Here is a 19,101-nt window from a genome sequence, read left to right on the forward strand (position 1 = left end):
CGGGAGAGAGCTGCGTGTTCAGGTTTCTGATTGTTGTGTCTGCAGCCGCTGAGCCTGTAGCACCTGGGCCTACTTATTGAGTGATTACTATGTGTCGGGCTCTGCCACAAGTTCTCATCTAATTCTCTGCAACCTGGCTGGGGAGATAGCCCAGTTGGTAAAGTGCTTGCTATGCAAACACAGGGACTCTGAGTTCAATCCTCAGAACTCATGTTTTTTTAAAAAAATGTGTGGCTTGCACCCAGATCCAAGTACTGGGAGGCAGAGACAAGCAGCTCTCTAGAGCTTGCTGCCCAACCATACTAGCCTAATGGGTGAGTTCCAGGCCAGTGAGAGACTCTGTCTCAAAAATAAGGTAGACAGCATTTTAAAATAACAATACCCTGCTTGCATGCACACACATGTACTGCCATATACACACAAACAAAATTAAAACAACAGATTCTTACTAGTATGAGAGAGGTAGAGCATCTTTCTGTGGCTTACTGGTGGGACACTGAGACTCAGAGAGAAGTCCCCTGCAACCCAGGACTAGGTGGGAGATCTGGACTTGAAGCCAGCTTGGTCTGGCTGGGAGTTTGGTTCCCCAGGATGGAGCCTGGGGGCAGCTGGACCCCAGGGGCAGGGGGGAGGGCAGGACTTTCAAGTCTTAGTTTCCTAGAAATGGGTGGTTCTCAACCCCTTGGGGTGCCAGAGCACATAGGCTGGCCCACTCCTAGCTCCCCTTGACCTGTGGAAAGATGTGAGCATTCCCATCTGATCTCAGTGAGGGAGGAGGTAAGAACCCAAAGGAATGGACACAGAGGATGCAGAGATGCAAAATGGATGGGGAGGAGGAGGGCCATGTTTCACCAAGTGGCAGGATGGTCTGCCACACTACAACTGAGTCCTGGAGGGCAGAGGGGACACTGGTGAAGGATGTGCCCAGAGTTCCAAGCAGAGATAGTGACCCTGGTCACAAAGCCTCAGTTTCCCTGTCTGTGCAAAACCAGCGTGGAATTGACCAATCTTGGGGGAGGTCACACATTGAACTGGAGGCTGAACCCCAGAAGGCTATGATCTAGGTAAAGTCGAGGGACAGGCTGCAATGGACAAACCAGGATAACCAGAGGATCAGGAAGGCTGCCTAGAGGAATGGCCTAGAGAGTCCAGCCTCAGGGAGAATGGGGCTGGGGTAGGGCTCCCCAGGGGCCATAGCTTGCATCTCTAGTGAGGCAGAGATGGGAGTCTGGGATGCAGAGCATGCTAAGGAGAGCGGGTGAGGTCCTAAGGTACAGCCACTGCTCTGAACTCTTCCCTGGATGGGTAGGGAGGAGGGGAGCCAGGCTGACAGCGGGCAGAAGACAGGGGGAGGCGCAGCAGCTGGGTGGCAGGTGGGGGGTGGGGAAGCAGAAGACAGATGAGGTCTGGACAGAGAGGAAACGGGACAAGATGGAAGATAAGATTTCAAAGGCACAGGCAGTGGCTGAGCTGCCAGGAGCAGCCTGGGGAAGGGAGGAGGAGGGCTGAGAGACCCCAGGAGGGACCAGGGACAGCTCCAGGTCAGGCTCTCCACAGCCGGTCCTGTTAGGTCCCCAAGCACTGTCCCATTGTCTCTCTACTCTTGTCTTGATGTCACTAGCCACTGCCCAGCTGTCTCCAGCCACATTTCACCATGCCCCTGACTGTCCAATGATCAAGCCTGCCACGGTCCCCTGTGTCTCTAGACACTGTCTCTTCATCTGTGTCCCCACAGCACTAGCTGGCCATGCCCTTGCCCAGAGGCACAGATCATGACTCTGTGACACTGATGCCCTAGGTAGTGGAAGGGGAAGTCCAAGGTCCACCTAGGTCGATTGGCCACAAGGTGGCGCTCACTCTAGCCTCACACCCCACTTTTCAATCAGAGGAACCAGAGGGAAAGGAAGAATACCAAAGAGATGAGCTACAGCTGGGCCCCAGGGAGCTGGGCGTCTGTCACCCCAGCCCTCCCCAGCCTCCTACGCATGCCTCATCCCAAGTAGCCTGCAGGTGACTCTGGAGACAGAGGGGCATGAAGAGCCTGAGGTGGCCCCTGACCTGCAGGAATCAGCCTGATGCAATGGGATGATGCCAGCTCCATCTCCTGCTGCTGGGACCCGTCGGCAACTGTTCAGCTCTCAGGTGCTCAGCATCGGGTGGTACCTGGGTTGTTGTAAGGGCCAAGGAGGGAGTGGCACACAGCAGGGCCTCTGTCAACTACCAAACACCCCCAACCCCTCAACCTGCCATGGCTATGTTCTGCCTGGAGAAATGGCGTATGAAGGGTCCAAGTGAGGATGATGACAGAGTGACCCTACCACCCAGTGCCATTGGTAACCCACACCACTCTCTCGTCCATGGCCTGGGTTGGAGGACAAGGGTCCAATCTACCTATTCTTTCTTCAGGGCTACTCTGTCCCCAGGTGTGGCACCAGCCATAGAGACCCACATCCAGGATTTCTTTTGGTAAGTGTGATGATGATGGTGGTGATGATGATGATGATAATGATAATTGTGATGATGGTAGTGGTGGTGATAATGATGGTAATAGTGATGGTGGTGGTGATGGTGATGATGACAGTGGTGATGATGATGATGGTAGTGATGGTGGTGATGATGGTGGTGATGGTTGTGGTGATGGTGATGATGATGGTGATGATGATAGTGGTGGTGATGATGGTGGTGATAATGATTGTGGTGATGATGGTGGTGATGGTGATTGATGGTGATGGTGGTGGTGATAGTGATAGTGATGGCGATGGTTGTGGTAATGAGAGTAGTTATCATGATGATGAAGAAGAAAGTATACCCAGGGCATAGAAAGTGAGGACTTACATTCTGGCCAGTGAATCCTGTGGGACTATGAGAATAGTTCTGCAGTAAGCCTACCATGTGCCCAAGCAGTACAGTTGGCCCAGGCTCTAGCATGTTCCAGATCCCACCATATTACAGACACTCTTTTGAGGGCATCGCTTGGGTACAGTTTGAGTGTGTCTCAGAGCTCAATGCACTATAAGTTTGCTCCACAATGAAACAGGGTTGAGGTGGTAGACCACAGACCAGCTCCCTCCAAGTGAATAAATGGAACTCTAAGAGACTGGGTTAGTTCCCTCCAGAGGAGGTTGATAGAGAAGAGTAGGCCTGGCCCTTCCTCAGGCTCTTGCTTCCCCCCTGCTACGTGGTTCAATCACCACAAAGTGCTGTGCTATGATGCAACCAGGGGCCCTCACCAGAAGCTGAACGGACAGGGCAAATCACTTTGGACTTTAAGCCTCCAAAACTGTGAGTCAAATAACTCCCTTTTCTTTATAACAGCCAGCCTCAGGTTCTTTATTATAATAATAGAACCTGAAGGGGCTGGGCCTTCATAGTTCCACCTGGGTCTGGTTGTAGTTTCCCCCTGCCTAAATTGTGGGGACAGGTGTTATGCAGGTTACTCTAAGGGATCTCCTATGTTCCAGACTTTTTCTTCCTTACCTCCATTGTGGAGTGGCAGTCCAGTTTCCCTGTGACAGTCAGGATCAACCATCTCAGTCAACCCTTGTAACTCTCTTCTTTGCCTGCTAATTTAAAGGCCTGAGAAGCCCAAAGTAGCTAGATGGCATCTTAGCTTCCAGCTCAACGAAATCTTTGTTGTGCCTACAGCCTTCTGGAGAACCTTGCCACAGCCCTGCAAGGTGTTTCCATCTATTTGGCATTGGACCTGAGTTTCAGAAGGCCATTGATTCCATCAAATCAGCTGCTGCAGGGTAGTGGGGGAACAGGGCACGATTATGGTCCCATTGCTCTGAGCCATATTGGGAGGATAATGGAGCAGAATAGAAAGATTACTCAGAACTTAGGGGTTCTGGGGATGGAAAGATGGCTCAGCAGTTAAAAGCATTGGCAGAGGACCCAGGCTCAGTTCCCAGCACCCACAGGTCACAGGATGAGGTTGCACGTTGGACTCTCAGCAGCTCGAATGCTGTGGGAGGAACAAGGCCTTCCCTCTGGAAGCACTAGATGCTGGAGGTCATATATGTGGCTGTGGAGCTAGGAACTGAACCCCTGAACACCTCCTTTTCTCTCACTGCCTTATCCAGTGACATTAGGATCAAATGAACAAGACCCTGTTTCTCAGTCTTCCAAAAATGTTCAAAAGTTTCACATACCAACTCCCCCAGCTCTCAGCTCCTAGGTTGATGAGGAAGATCCAAGTCAGGCCCTTTGTGTGCTCAAAGGAGAGCTCACACTGCTGGGCTATCAGTATCCTTTTCTACTGGAAATGGTCATTAGTACTTAATTAGTAAAATCTAATCAGGGGCTGGAGCGATGGCTCAGTGGTTAAGAGAATTTTCTGCTTCTCCTGAGGACTCAAATTTGGTTCCTAGCACCCACATTGTGGCTCACAACTATCTGTAACTCTAGTTCCAGGGATCTGACACCTTCTGGTCTCCATGGGCACCAGGCACACATGCAGGCAAAACATTCATACATATAAAATAAAAACAAGTTGATCTTTTAAAACTCAGATCAGGACCAGTAAGATGGCTCAGCAGTTAAAGGCGCTTGCTGCCAAAACCGTGGACCTGAGTTTGATTTCCAGGACCTACATAGTGGAAGGAGAGAACTGAGGGAGGGAGGGAAGGAGAAGGGAAAACAGTAAAGATCCCAAGTAGTTGTTGGGTTTATAATAAATAAGATGTCCTTAGTAAAGAACTTGGGGGATTCTGACTGATCTGGCCTGCTCCTCTTTCAGAACATTAGACCAAGAACCCCAAACTCCGCTCATCTACAGGAACTGGGCAGATTCAGAACAGAATGTCTAGTCAATGCTGGATCTTTGTCTGGGAGAGATGCCACTGTTTATAACGGTAGGCTCCAGGTTGGTAGAGATTGTCTCAGAAAACTAGGTAGGGGGTGGAGAGATGGCTCAGTGTTAAGAAAGCTTGCTGCTCTTGCAGAGGATCTGAGTTTGATTTCCAGGACCCATATCCGGCAGCTCACAATCACCTCTAACTCCAGTTCCAGGGGATCTGACGCCCTCTTGTACTCACACCTGCACATAAACCCTGACACACAGACACATAATACACATACACATAATACACACAGACACACACATATACACATAATTTAAATGTATCTTTTTAAAAAAGGCAGATGCCACCTGAGGAACAACACCCAAAGTTGTCCTATGACCAGCACATGCCTGTAGACACACATATGCACCTGTATATACATGCCTATGCACACACACATACACACACACACACACACATGCACACAAGAAACATGAAGATGCAAGAGAATATAAAAGCACTCAAGAAACACAGTAACTTTTTAGTAACTGACCCCCAAAAGAAAATTTACAAATTGCTACAAAAGGAACTCAAAGTAGCAATCTCAAGAAAACTCAGCCAAATACAAGTGAATACAAATAGATTATTCAGCAAAATTGGGGAAATAATTCATGATTTTAATGAGAAATTGAACAAATATATAATGTAAAAGAAAAAAAAAAGAGTGGTACATGACTGTTATCCCAGAATTTGGGAGGTAGAGGCAGGAGGAACAGGCATTCAAGGCCAGCCTCAGCTACATAGTGAGTTTAAGGCTAGTCTAGGCTACGTGAGACCCTGTTTGGGGCAGGGGGAGCCAAATAGAAATCTTAAAACTGAAGAACTCAATGAAGGGCACAGAAATGCAGTAGAGTGCTTTAACAGCAGCCTAGGTCAGGTGACAGAGAGAGGCTCTGGAGTGGAAAACAGGGCTTTTGAAATTTTCCAGTCACAATGAAGGGAGAGGGGAACAAAGAGAGACAGAGACAGAGATAAAAGAAATAAAAACAATTCTGGGACTGAGAGGGGACCAATAAGCAACCAAACCTTAACATCATAAGAGTTCCAAGAGAGAAGAAAAAGACAGGGACAGAGCGCTGATCTAATGACATAATTGCTGAAAACATCCCAAATCTTAGAAGAGATGTGAAGCTCAGAAGTCCCCAATTTAAGCCAAAAGTCCTCACAAGGGAATATAACTCATCTGTCAAATGTCAAAGGCACACTGGGCATGATGATGCATGACTACAATCCTAGCACTTGGGAGGCTGAAGAAGAAAGATCATGAGTTCCAGGCCAGCCTGGGCTATATAGATGACCCTGATTAAGAAAATAAAAGTGGAGCCAGGTATAGTGGCCTGCACCTTTAATTCCAGCACTCACGAGACAGAGGCAGGCACATCTCTGTGAGATTGAGGCCTGCCTGGTCTACATAGTGAGTTCCAGGTCAGCTAGGACTACAGGGAGACCCTGTCTCAAAAAATATGTGGGAGTGACCAGATAGTTCAGCAGATAAAGATGCCACAAGTCCTCAGGACCCATATAGCAGAGAGAGAAACTTATCCTTTGACCTCCACAGTGTATCATGATACATACATACATAAATAATACGATGAAATAAGATCTATTTTTTGAAAGGTGTTAATTACTACAATGGTTAATCTTAATTGTTAACTTGACTAGATTTATAATCATCATGGAAACACACTTCTGGATGTCTATGAGGGTATTTTCAGAAGAGGAAAGACTCATCCTGAATGTGGATGGAACCATCCATGGGCTGGAGTCCCAAACTGATTAAATGGAGGGAAATGCAGCTGAACACCAGCATTGTCTCTCTGCTTCCTGACTGTGATCAGCTACCTCACACTCCTGCCACCAGGCCTGTCCCTTCATGATGAACTGTGTCCCTTCAAACTGTGAGCCAAAAATGAAATCTTTAGTCCTTAAGCTGCTTCCTGTCAGATATTTTGATCACAACAATGAGAAAAGTAACAATACAATTACTAACATAAAATATATGGAAGCATAAAATTTATTTCTAAAGATAAATAACAATAAAACCCAGAATACTCCAACACTGTTAGGGTGCTATAAAAATGAGATAGTTTAATATGAAGGCAAAATATTAAAACAGTAAAAAATAAAATAAAAATAAACAGGGTGGGCAAGATGCCTCAGTGGTTAAGAGAGCACTTGCTATTCTTCCAGAAGACCAGAGTTCTGTTTGCAGCACCCACATCAGACAGCTCACAACTGCCTGTAACTTCAGTTCCTGAGGATCCAACACTCTTCTCTGGCTTCCTTGGGCTTTGCATGCATGTGACATACTCTTACATGCAGGCAAAATCACTCATGCACATAAAAATATTTTTTAAAAGAAAATTACCAAGCCCAGGGTGGTGGGTACAACCTGTAATCTCAGCTTTGGGAGGCAGAAGCAAGAGGATCCCCTTAAGTCTGAGCCAGCCTGGGCAACTTAGTAGGTTCCAGGACAGCCTGTGCTATAGTAAGCCTCTGGGCAGGGGCAGAGGAGGAGGCAGACCTACAAAGTAAGCAGTAAACAACTCATCAAATGACAGTAAAAGTGCTTACTTGTCAATAATTACCTTGAATGTAAATGGATTAATCAAAAGACAAAGTGGTGACTGGGGAGATGGTTCAGTCTTGCACAGTGCTTGCTGTTCAAGCATGGGGACTTGAGTTCAGATCCCCAGATCCCATGTAAAAGCCTAGCATGGTGATGGTAATACATGGCTGTATCCTTAGTACTAGAGGGGTGGGTGTGGCAGGGAGATAGGCCGATTCTTGGAGCTCACTGGGTAGCCCATCAGTGAGAGACCCTGTATCAAAAAATAAGGTAAAAGAGGCTGGAGAGATGGCCTCTTGCAAGGGCTAGAGTTTGATTCCCTGCATCCAAGTCAGGAGGCTCACAACCACCTATAACTCCTCTGGTCTCTGCAGGCACCTGCACTTGCATGTTGAGAGAAAGAGAGAAAGGAGAGAGAGAGAGAGAGAGAGAGAGAGAGAGAGAGAGAGAATTTAAAAAATAGAGTGCCTAGGGAAGATGCCCAGTGTTGAGCTCTAGCCTCCACAGGCACATGCACACATGTGCACACTCACTGTGTACAGACACACAAACACACACACATATGCAATAAGATATAATAAATAAAGACATGGATTAGTGATTTTTTTAATCCAGCTACAAAAGACTCAGGAAGTCGGTCTGATGTCGGAAGACAGAAGACGGCCCATGCAGAGTCCATAACCAAAAGGTGCCAAAGAGTTTGAACTCACATCTGATCAAAAAGACTAGAAGCCAAAAACTGTGTGTGACACCTAGATATATAAAGTAAATGTCTACACAGGGAGAGCGCTAGACTGCAGTGCAGTAACAGGAGCCCGCTTGCAACAAGAGACAGAGCAAGCACACAGTGAGCTGGGAAACACTGGAATCACATTCCTCAACTTCCCTTCTGTCATGGTTGATCAACTTGATGTGCTTGAGAAGAAGGAACCTCAACCAGGGAATTTCCTCTACCAGATTGGCCTGTGGGCATATCTGTGAGGGATCTTCTTGATTGATGAGTGGGAGGTCTCAGCACACTGTGCGTGATGCTACCTCTGAGCAGGTGGTCTTGGCTTGCAAACCAATAAGCAGTGTTCCTCCATAGTCTGCTTCAGCGCCTGCCTCTAGGTTCCTTCTTGAGCTCCTGCCTTGTCTCCCTCAGTGACAGACTGTCACTTGGAAGAGTAAGATGAAATAAACTCTTTCCTCCTCAAGTTGGTTTTGGCCGGTGTTTTATCACAATTACAGAAACCAAACTAGAACACCATCTAGCAGCATTCTTCTCATGGACCATCCTCCCAGAGAGAGCACGCAGTAATCCTCACAAATGTTTTATCCTCGAGAAGAAATTTCTGTTACAGATATAGAGAAATAAAAAAACACATGAACCAAGAAGGAAAAAAAAAGTCTCAGGTAAGCAGCCTAGTACTGTATCTCAATGAACTAGAGAAACAAGAACAAACTCCACCTCAAATAGAAATAATGTAAGTCAGAGCAGAAATAAGAGACGCAGAAGGAAAAACTGCTCTTTTGAAAAAGATAAATCAGCAAACTTTAGCCAGACCAATTAAAAAGCAAAAAATGCACACCTTTGATCCCAGCACTCAGGAAGCAGAGGCAGGTGGATCTCTGTGAGTTCGAGGCCAGCCTGGCCTACATAGTGAGTTCCAGGACAGCTGGGGCTACAGGGAGACCCTGTTTCAAAAAGACCAAAATAAATTAAATCATTCGCCAAGATGAAGTAGGAGTCACCCCAGGAATGCAAGGATGGTTCGACAAATGCAAGCCAACAAGCATGACTCATCACATTGACAAACGAAGGGCAAAAACATGATCATTTCAATACGTGCAGGAAAAACATTTGGCAAAGTTTAACATTCCTTCATGATAAAAACTCTCAACAAATTAGGCATAAAAGGTACATACCTCAACATAATAAAGGCCATATGTGACACACTTACGTCTAACATCAAACTGAATGGGAGGAAGTTGAAAGCATTTCCTGTGGGGTCTGGAACAAGACAAGGATGCCACTTGCACCATGTCTATTCTACACAATTCCACCAGTCTAACCAGAGGGATCAAGCAAGAGAAATACACAGATGACATCCAAATTGGAAAGGAAGAAGTCAAATTGTTTGCAGATGACAAGATCTTATAAGTATAAATCCTTAAAGACTTCACCCAAAACTTCTTAAATCAACATGCAAAAATCTTTATAGGTTAGTAATAGCTGAAAAAGAAAGTAATTCAATTAATAAGAGTTCTCGGGGGCTGGAGAGATGGCTCAGCAGTTAAGAACACTGGCTGTTCTTGCAGAAGACCTGGGTTTGAATCCCAGCACCCACATGGCAGTTAACAACTGTCCATAACTCCAGTTCCAGGGGATCTGATAGCCTCTTCTGTCCTCCATGAGCATTGCACAACATGGTCACACTTACCTACATGCAGGCAATACACGTATACACATAAAATAAAAATTATATATATAAAGAGTTCTAAAAACAAAATAAGCTCTTTAGGAATAAATTTGCAAGTAGGCAAAATATCTCTACAGTAAGAACTAGCTAAGCTAGAACATCACTATCTGACTTTAAAATATACTATGAAGCCATAGTGACAAAACAGCATGGTGCTAACACAAAAACCAATTCATGAGCCAATGAAAGAACAGAGAGCTCATAAATAAACCTGTGAATCTGCAGCAAACTGATTTCTGACAGACATGCCAAGAATGTCTTGGGAGAAGAGACTCACTAATAAATCGTGCTGGGAAGATTGGATATTTTCATGAACCCTATAGAAATTAGACTCTTGTTTTTTATCTTTTTTTAATTATTTATTTAATAACCACATACTTAGAAGAAGCATTTCATTACAACAGCATTGACATATTCAATAACAACTTCCAGAGCTAAAATGCATCTCTTTCAAAATTGGCTGTAAATTTTTAGGTTTACAATTGAACTGATACAGTTTGGGGGTTGGACTGGCCTGGGAGCCTGGTCCAGGAAAGTTGCTGGTCTAGGGCAGCTGGTGGCCATGCCACCAACAGATGCAAAGGCAGATGGGGCCGGAAGAGGCCTCAAGGCCTCTTGGGGACTGCACTGAGGAGCTGGGTTGGTTTGGGTGCAAAGGATCAGGAAGAGGAAAGGTCAGCCCTGGCGTCCAGGAAAGAGCCTGGCAGGTTGTGCAGTCCCAGGGAAGTAGAGTGAGGTGAGGGCACAGCCAGGCCCAGAGTGCCCCTGGGGATCGGAGAAGGAACTGAGTTGGTTTGGGTGCAAAGGATCAGGAAGCAGGACCCAGGCTAAGAGGAGAGACTGGCAGGGGAGATGGGAGGGGGAGTCAAGGCACAGAGGGTGTGTTCAACTACCCCCAATAGAGAAGCCTGCAGGTTGGAGAGGGGCCTGCTCGTTGTGCAGGCCCAAGGGTGCAGAGTAATTATTTACTCTTAAATGTAGTGATGTGTTTTCAAACCTGACTTGAGAATATATTGTTCCTTGCAGAAAGACTCAGTGTTTTTGCTACTAGCCCTGAGACGTTGGCACATGCATCTCTAATCTATATGCATCTGATTATTACTAGTTATAATCGGTTGCACTTGAATCTTTGGCACCTGTGTATGTCTATGAAGTCATTGGGTAGATTTCAATGGTAATGTTTATCACCTCTGCTAATTAGCATGACGTAAATTTCCATGCTTCCTCCTCAGATATAATACATTTTTTAAATGTGTTGATTTTTTGTGTGTATGTTTTTATCTTTTTATCACATTTATTTAATTTGTATATACATGTATGTGTAGCATGGCTCAAATGTGGAGGTCAGAGGACAACTTGTAGGAGTCAGTTCTCTCCTTCTACTATATGGGTCTCGGGGATTGAACTCAGGTCATCAGACTTAGCAGCAAGCACCTTTATCCACTGAACCATTTGGTGGTCCAGAGCTCAGACTCTTATCTACAAAAATCAATGTAAATGGGTTAAAGTTTTAAATGTTAAGACCCAAAACCATGACAGTACTAAAAGAAAACAAGGAAAGTGCTTTGTGACACTGATTTGGACAGGATTTTCTTTTTTTCCCAGCACCACAAACAAATACTAAACTAACAATAGACAGAGTTCTAATCAAATAAAAAGATTCTTAGGGCTCAGAGGTGCAGCTCTGTGGTAGAGCTCTTGCCTAGCACCTGTGAAGCCCTGAGTTCAACCTTCTTCACCATCCAGAAAACAATCTAGTTAGACTTTAGTGGCTCTGAATATTGGGGCTGGGGCACGCATGAAGGTCTGGGTTTGATCTCCAGCACCATATGATGTCAAAGGGTATGATCTTCTGGGTGAAGACAGCCTAGAGAATGAGGGACTGAATCCTACATCTGATAAGGGGTTGATACTGAAAATAAAACAACTGAATAGCAGAAAGGAGGGAAGGGAGGGAGGGAGGGAGTGGGGGAAAGAACGAAGGAAGGGACGAAGGAAGGAAGGAAGGAAAGAAAGAAAGAAAGAAAGAAAGAAGGAGGGGGAGGAAAGAAAGAAAGAAAAGAGAGAGAGAAAGAAAGGAAAGGAAGGAAGGAGGGGAGGGAAGGGAGGGAGGGAAGGGAGGAACTGGGGGAGGAAGTCTTGGTTCCCAGCCTGCAGCTCTATGGGAAAGTGGTGGAATGCTGGGGGTCGAGGTTAGCCTTTGAAAGGAGTATTAGACCCTGGCCTCTTCCTTTTGCTTCTTGGCCTCTATGAAGTGAGCAGCCTCCTTCACCACGTGGCCCTGCTGCCTTGACATCCTGTCTCACTCCAGGCTGGGTCAACCACAAGCCCAAGCCTTAGAAGCCAGGGTCAAAATAATTCTTCCTCTTTTTTTCTCTCTTTCTTTTTCTTTCTTCATTTTGTGTGTATGTTTTGTGTGTACAAGCATGTGCTTACATATTTGTATAGAGGCCAGAGGTTGGTTTCCAGTGTCTTCCTCTATCACTCGCCACCTTATTTATTTATTATTTATTTTATGTGTATGAGTGTTTTGTCTTCCTGTAGCCTTAAGTGCCCACGGAGGTCAGAAGAGGGTGTGAGATCCCCTGGAACTGGAGTTACAGATGGTGCTGAGTACCCATGTGGGTGCTGGGAACCAAACCTTGGTCCTCTACAAGAGCATCCAGTGCTCTTAATTGCTGACCTATCGCTACAGTCCCATTTTAAAAAATGTTTTATTTATTATTTTTATTTTTGTGTATGAATATATTGCTTGCATATGTATGTAAGTGCACCTGTGCCATGCAGTGGGTAGGGAGGTCAGAAGAGGGTGTCAGAATTCCTGGAACTGGAGTTATGGAGTTGTTGATTCCACTGGGAATCAAACCCGGGTCCTCTGGAAGAGCAATCAGTGCTCTTAACCACTGAGCCATCTCTCCAGCTCTGTCCCATTTTTTTTTTAAGATTTAGTTTTTTATTTTTAATTGTGTGTGTATGTGTATGTGTGTGTATGTGTGCATATGAGTGCAGATGCCCTCAGAAACCAAAGGTGTCAGATTCCCCTTGAACTGGAGTTACAGGAGGTTGCTAGCCACCTAATGTGGGTGCTGGGAAAAGAATTCAAGTCCTCTGCAAGAACAATATATGCTCTTAACCACTGACCCATCTCTGTAGCTCCCTCCACCTTATTTTTTAAATATTTTATTTTTTATTTTATATGTATGAGTGTTTTGCCTGGGTGTATATAAGTGTACCACATACATACAATGCCCACAGAGGCCAGAAGGGGGTATGGAATCTCCTGGAACTGGAGTTACAGGTTGTTAGCCTCCATGTGGGTGCTGGGAATCAAACTCAGGTCCTCTGGAAGAACAGTAAGTGTTCTTAACTGCTGGGGCATTGCTCCAGCCCCAGCCCACCTTATTTTTGGAGACAGGGTCTCTCTCCCTGAACCTGGAACTTGCCAATTAGGCTAGACTGGTTGACCAATGAGCTTCTGGGATCCACCTGTTTCTGCCTCCCCCACTCTAAGATTACAGAGGCATCACTATATCTAGCTTTTACATGGGTGCTGAGGATCTAACTCAGGTCCCCATGTTTTCACAGCAAGCACTTTATTGAGCCATATCCCCTGCCCCTCTTTCCACTTTAAAGCTATCTCAGGTGCTTGTCACAGTGACAGGAATCACACACACTTCTTTTTGGGGTGCAGATGGACTATGAACTCAGTCCTTTGCAGACTCAGCTCAAGGTAGGGGTATGCTATGGTAGGTTCACTAAGTCTTCCCCAAAGTAATGTCTACCCAGAATCTCAGAATATGACTATTTGGAAATAAAGCCTTTACAGAAGATGTAATTGGTTAAACTAAAATGTGGTCATTCTAGATTAGTGTGGCTCTGACTCCAATGATGGATGTGTTTAGCAGAGGAAGAGGAGACTCAGACAGAGACAAGGAGAAAGCCAGAAGTTGGAGGAGGTGATGTGTCTACAATCAGAGGTAGGGACAATCACACCAGAGTAACCACCCCAGCAGGCCTTCATCTCGGGCTTCCATCTCCAGGCTCTGCAGGAGTTGTGCTGGTGTTTCAAGATGTTCCGTTTGTCGTAGTTTTATCTGGCTAAGGTGGGGACTGTAGCCATGCAGTGATTGTCAAGGTGGTGACCCACAGCACACCAGTGGACATCTATAAAGCCTCGGGACCTGTCAATGTCTAGAGGCGTCTGCACATGTTGGTCTCCCCACCCCCAAATTCCTAGGATGTATATAGAGAGCTCAGTTCTCCTCCAGGGACCACAGACAACTGTCTGTGGCACTAGCCACCTGTTTTCCTCTAAGCTCTCAGAAATGCCCATAGTGTCTAGGACTCACCAGTGGTACCCAGCATGTACTCTCAGCACTCCTAGAACACCCACCCTCAGGGTGTGTCCCAGGGTTGGGGCAGCCCTCAGCAAGTTCAGAGCACGGAACTGAAGCACTCCAGCTCCCTAGAGGGTGAAGAGACCTAGAAACCTCTCTGAACCCCAGAGTGCCTGGAGCAGGCAGAGTGCCAGTAAGCGTCCATGGATCCCTCATGTGAATGCAGAGAAGCCAGGGGTGAACTGCACCGTGGCCCACCAATCACATCCCTCCAGTGAAGAGTGAAGGTGGCTCCCCAGTCTGCACCAGTCACCCATAGCAGGTTGCTGTGGACCCAGGCTGGTGTCCAAAGTGCAGGGAGGATGCCAGCCCCTAAGAAGTGGCTGGGAGGAAGTCCGTCGCAGCTCTGGCACACGCGAGAGCAGAGAAAGAGAAAAATCCATTTGGGGCCAAGAGCTCTGTCTGAACTTTGTCCTTTTCTCAAGCAAAAGAAAATATTATTTCACCCTCTAAAGAACCACACATAATAACAGGCGAAATGTCAAGACCAATGTTGATATAAACCCCCAAGGAAAACAAACATCTCCCTACCTTCCCCGTGGCCTCCCCACCTCACCCTGCTCAGCTAGTTTAAACAGATCTAGCAGTGGGCAGAGGGGAGGTGAGGGAGGCCCATTTGGCCCCAGGGCCAGGCTGCCGTTCAGCCCTCTGGGAACGTGTGAGTGAACCTGGGAAGGACACACAGTTCCTCCTTGGACTGATTTCAGATCTAAACTCACACACTGGCTGTGTGACCTTGGGCAGATAACCTGACCTCTCTGAATCTGTTTCCCTATTGGCAAATGGGGGGTGGAGGAGATAGCATGGGACAATATAGGTGTCAGGCACAGAGCTGTGCAGAGGACTGACCATTGGTAACCATCCTTTGCCCAACCAGGTCTCAGAGTGGGAGAAGAGCAGAGCCTGGGTCTTGCTTGGGTGTGTGACTAACTACTCAAGCCCTGAGCAGCCCTAGGTTCCCAACACCAGCCCAACCACTCAGGGGACACCCCCACCAAGCCTGCCAGGTGGATGTTGTTCAAGAGAGACAAGGAGGTTCAGGAAAGGGGAGGGACATACCCATGGTCACACAGCAGGAAAGAAAGGGGTGATTTGAAGCTAGGTATGTCTCACTCCAAAGGCCCAGTTTCATCTAGGAAGATGGAGTATTCTGAGATGGAGGAGGGTGCGGTACACAGCCCAGGGGACCTTGAGTGTGCTCCAGAGTGTGCTTGTAGCTTCTGGCTCCTAGACACTCTCTCTCTCTCTCTCTCTCTCTCTCTCTCTCTCTCTCTCTCTCCTCTCTCTCCTCTCTCTCTCATTTTGTTTGAGTCAGGGTCTCCCTGTAGCCCCAACTGGCCTAGAAATTGTTATGCAGACCAGGCTGGCCTCGATCTCACAGAGATCCACCTGTCTCTGCCTCTCAAGTGCCACTACTCCTGGCTGAATTTTTTTGAAGAAGATTATTTTATTTGTTTAATTTTTTAAGTCTTTTTGAGGCAAGGTCTCCCTATAGCCGCAGCTGGTCTGGAACTCGCTATGGAGACCAGGCTGGCCTTGAACTCACAGAGATCTGCTTGCTTCTGCCTCCCAAGCGCTGGGATTAAAGGTGTGCACCACCATGTCCAGGCTTCTTCCTCTTTAAAGACAAGGTCTCATATAGTCCAGGCTGGCCTCAAACTCCTAGAATAATAATGCGGTCCCCACCCCTTTGCTTTGCTTCTCTTTTCTCTTCTTTTCTTTTCTGAACTGAAGGCAAAGTAACAAGTTGCTGAGTTCTTCCTCCAAACCAGACCCTGGACTGAACACAGAAACCCAGAATCAGATCCTCCTTAAGTCCTGCCTTCCAGAAACTTCCAATTCATGTGGGGAAGGGGACAGAAAGATACGACATGATTTTTGCTGTAACATAAATACGAGCTTTAACAGGTGCCTACCTATATTCAGTCTAGGAATACCATGGGTGCTCAGGTCTCTCGGGGAACTGAAGGGAAATGGCTTTGGCATGAGACCTGGAGAAGGACAGCAACTCACCTGGACAGAGGAAGGCTCGTGCAATGTCCAGGGGACAAGGCACCTACCAACAGGTCATTTCCATAATCAAGCGTTAGGAGACCAGCAAAAGAGGTTAATTCACTGACTGACGCCCTAACGGGGAGGGCGTGGGACTGAGCCACTGCTGGGTTTCACCAGGGCAGATTTTGGTGTGAGCCCCTTTGCCCTTGAGGAAGATACTGCATGCGGTAGGGAGCAGAGTTTGCAGAAGGTTAGAGATGAAGGCCAGAGAGGAAGAGGCAAAGAAGCGGACTCGATGCTGGGGATGTGGCTTAGTTGGGAGAGTGCTGGCCTAGAGTGCACAAAGCCCCGGGTTCCATCCCCAGCACTGCCTGTAACTCCAGCACTCAGGAGATGAAGACAGAACTGGCGATCTAAGGTCATCCTGGGCAACATAGCAATTTTTAAGCCAATGGGGGGAATGAGGGCAGTGGCCTGGGGAATGGGGATACCCCAATATACCCAGAGGTAGGAAGGACAGGGCTTGAGGCTGAATTAGAGGAGTTTAAAGTGGAGTGGAGAGAAACTCCACCGGATGGTCTTTGTCACATCTGTCTGTCCATCATGGTGCAGGACAGCAATCCACCAGGGAGGCTGGGGAGGAGTTCTGTGGGGACCCATGGGGTGCCCCAGGGAAACACCAGGAGGCAGTGGGCCGAGTGGGTCAGAGGAGAAGTTGTGGCTGAGGAGCGGGTTTGACTGTGACCTTGGGGCGGTGGAGCCCCAGGGTCCCTGGGAGCTGGGACAGAGGGACAGCACCATGGTGCTGCGCTGGAACACAGGTGCATCTGTATGAGGACAGGGAGCAAGGGGAGAGATAAGCAAAAACAGCCAGAGGGGCCACATGGCAGGTGAGCCAGTAAGGATGGCAGATGGGGACAGGAACCCTGGTAAATGGAATGAACACCACAGAAGTCAAAAGTCAGAGGTCAAAAGTAACCAAGCCAGGGCCCCACAGGGGAGGTGGAAAGCAAGATCTGAGGGGTGGACAGGCACAGGACTCCAAATGCTTGGTTTTGAGAATTGGCAGAAGACGGACAGATGGTTGGATGGAGACAGAGGAGGTTCAGGGTCCAGGAAGGCTTTGGTTTCAAAACGGGAGATTTCGAAACTAGTGATTCACAAATTCAGTTATGGAGCCGACAGTCACCAGGAGGTCTGGAGATGGCTGTGGAGTGTGCCAGCGCCAAGGTCCAGAGGCCATGGGGGGTGGGGAGATGGACTTCTACAGCTAAGACACAGTGCTAAGACAGGAGTCATCCAAAGAGGCCCCTGGTTCCCCAAGGGCGAGCTGAAGGCTGGTGGGCAGTAGAGAGAGGGTGACATGGACTTTGAACTTGGACCCACCTGGCTTTGCACCCCACACACCCACTGTGTGACCCTGCACAAGACCCCATGTCCATGGTCCCTCATCCCCAACAGGACATGAAGGCAGCCGTCATCCCTGCCCCATGAAAATGAGTGCACGAAAGAGCATTTGATACAGGGCCCAGAAAGTAGAGAACCTCGATAAATATCCTCAAATAATAATAAATAACACAGAGAGCGCCAAAGGGGTTTGAAGCTTGAAGTGGCAAGGTCAGCTCTGTATTTTCGAAAGGCTGGAGGAGGCGGTAGCCCGGGGAGAAAATGGAAAGGTCACAACCTTCCTGAGGTATTTCTCTGAAGTCTGTGGGAAGTTTGTAGTGTCGGGTTAAAGATCTGATTGGTTCCATGTTTGCTGTTTGATCCGGCGTTTCCTCGAGTCCCGTCACTTCGGATACTTGGGTCTAAGCAGGAAGATGGTGAAGGCCGCTGGCCCGTCCGGCTGGGTGAGTCAGTGGAAGAGAGCTCGAGATGGATTTCGGGAATGAAATCGTCTGATGGGAAAAGCAGATACAGAAAATAAATAAGTTACATACAGGATGGATTTGGGGGAGGGCCGCGGTGATATGGGGGTCAGACTTGGGGGTTCTGCTACAACTGGGGCAAGGCTGTGTGAAATCTCAGCCTGTTCCTTGGGGACAGTGGGGGGTAGTGTGTCCCACTGTGCTCAGCCCTCCTACAGAGCTCTGATTCCTGACAGGAAGGCTCTGACATTATCCCGTGGGGTCATCCTGGACCCATGGCTGGCCCAAGGATAGAGGATCAGGTAGGCCAGAAAAATGGCTGTAGTGATAATAGCATTCACAAATGGTTGCTATTTTGCTCTTACCATGCACCCGGCTCCTTCTTAAATTGCCCAATTCTTGAATGAGACAAAAGAAGAGACTGAAGGTCAGAGAAGTATGTTTGGTCAGAACCTCATCTTGGATTAAAACCTGTTTCCTGGAAAAGATACCCACATTCCCATTCATCCAGCGCCAGGGCCCCTGGCTTGAGTGGGACTCCAAGCTGTACATCCTCAAACAAGTCTTGGGGACACTGAGTTCCTCTGTCACTCAGAGACACAGGAGAAAGAGCCCAGGAGCAGGTGGCCTCCCCTTCCGGTTCTCTGCTAACCTGCTGTGTGACCTTGGGCCAGAGGCTTGCCCTTTCTGAACCGTGAGAGCGTCCCTCTCAGTCAGATGTCTGATCCCATGTGTGCCTTGGGAATCCCACTGGCTCTTGTCTGTCTTTAGGTTTTGCACATAGTAGGTGCTCCACGGAGGCCGGAACCCTCTTCCCACAGCTTCCCTGTCTGGAATGATTATCTCCATGGAATCCACGCTGTGAAAATAAACATGAACTCAAGTGGCCTCCGTCTCCGTAGTAGCCAAGGGGAAGCTCCGTCCCCAGCCCAAGTCTCTTCTAGGCAAGAACAAAAGTCTCCCTGTGAG

The 19,101-nt window shown here is 47.6% G+C and overlaps 1 long non-coding RNA gene across 1 annotated transcript; it reads right to left on the reverse strand.

Annotated features, from left to right (window-relative positions):
• Positions 1 to 17,868: 17,868 nt before the first annotated feature.
• LOC115068642 lies at positions 17,869 to 18,743 on the reverse strand. Its single transcript, XR_003847975.1, has 2 exons — positions 18,498 to 18,743; positions 17,869 to 18,162 (listed from the first exon to the last, which is right to left on the reverse strand). It is a non-coding gene; the product is annotated as an uncharacterized LOC115068642 (long non-coding RNA).
• Between the last annotated feature and the right edge of the window lie 358 nt (positions 18,744 to 19,101).

This window comes from Nannospalax galili, unplaced genomic scaffold, assembly GCF_000622305.1.
Source record: "Nannospalax galili isolate Female #2095 unplaced genomic scaffold, S.galili_v1.0 scaffold290, whole genome shotgun sequence".
NCBI classification, from domain to species: domain Eukaryota; kingdom Metazoa; phylum Chordata; class Mammalia; order Rodentia; family Spalacidae; genus Nannospalax; species Nannospalax galili.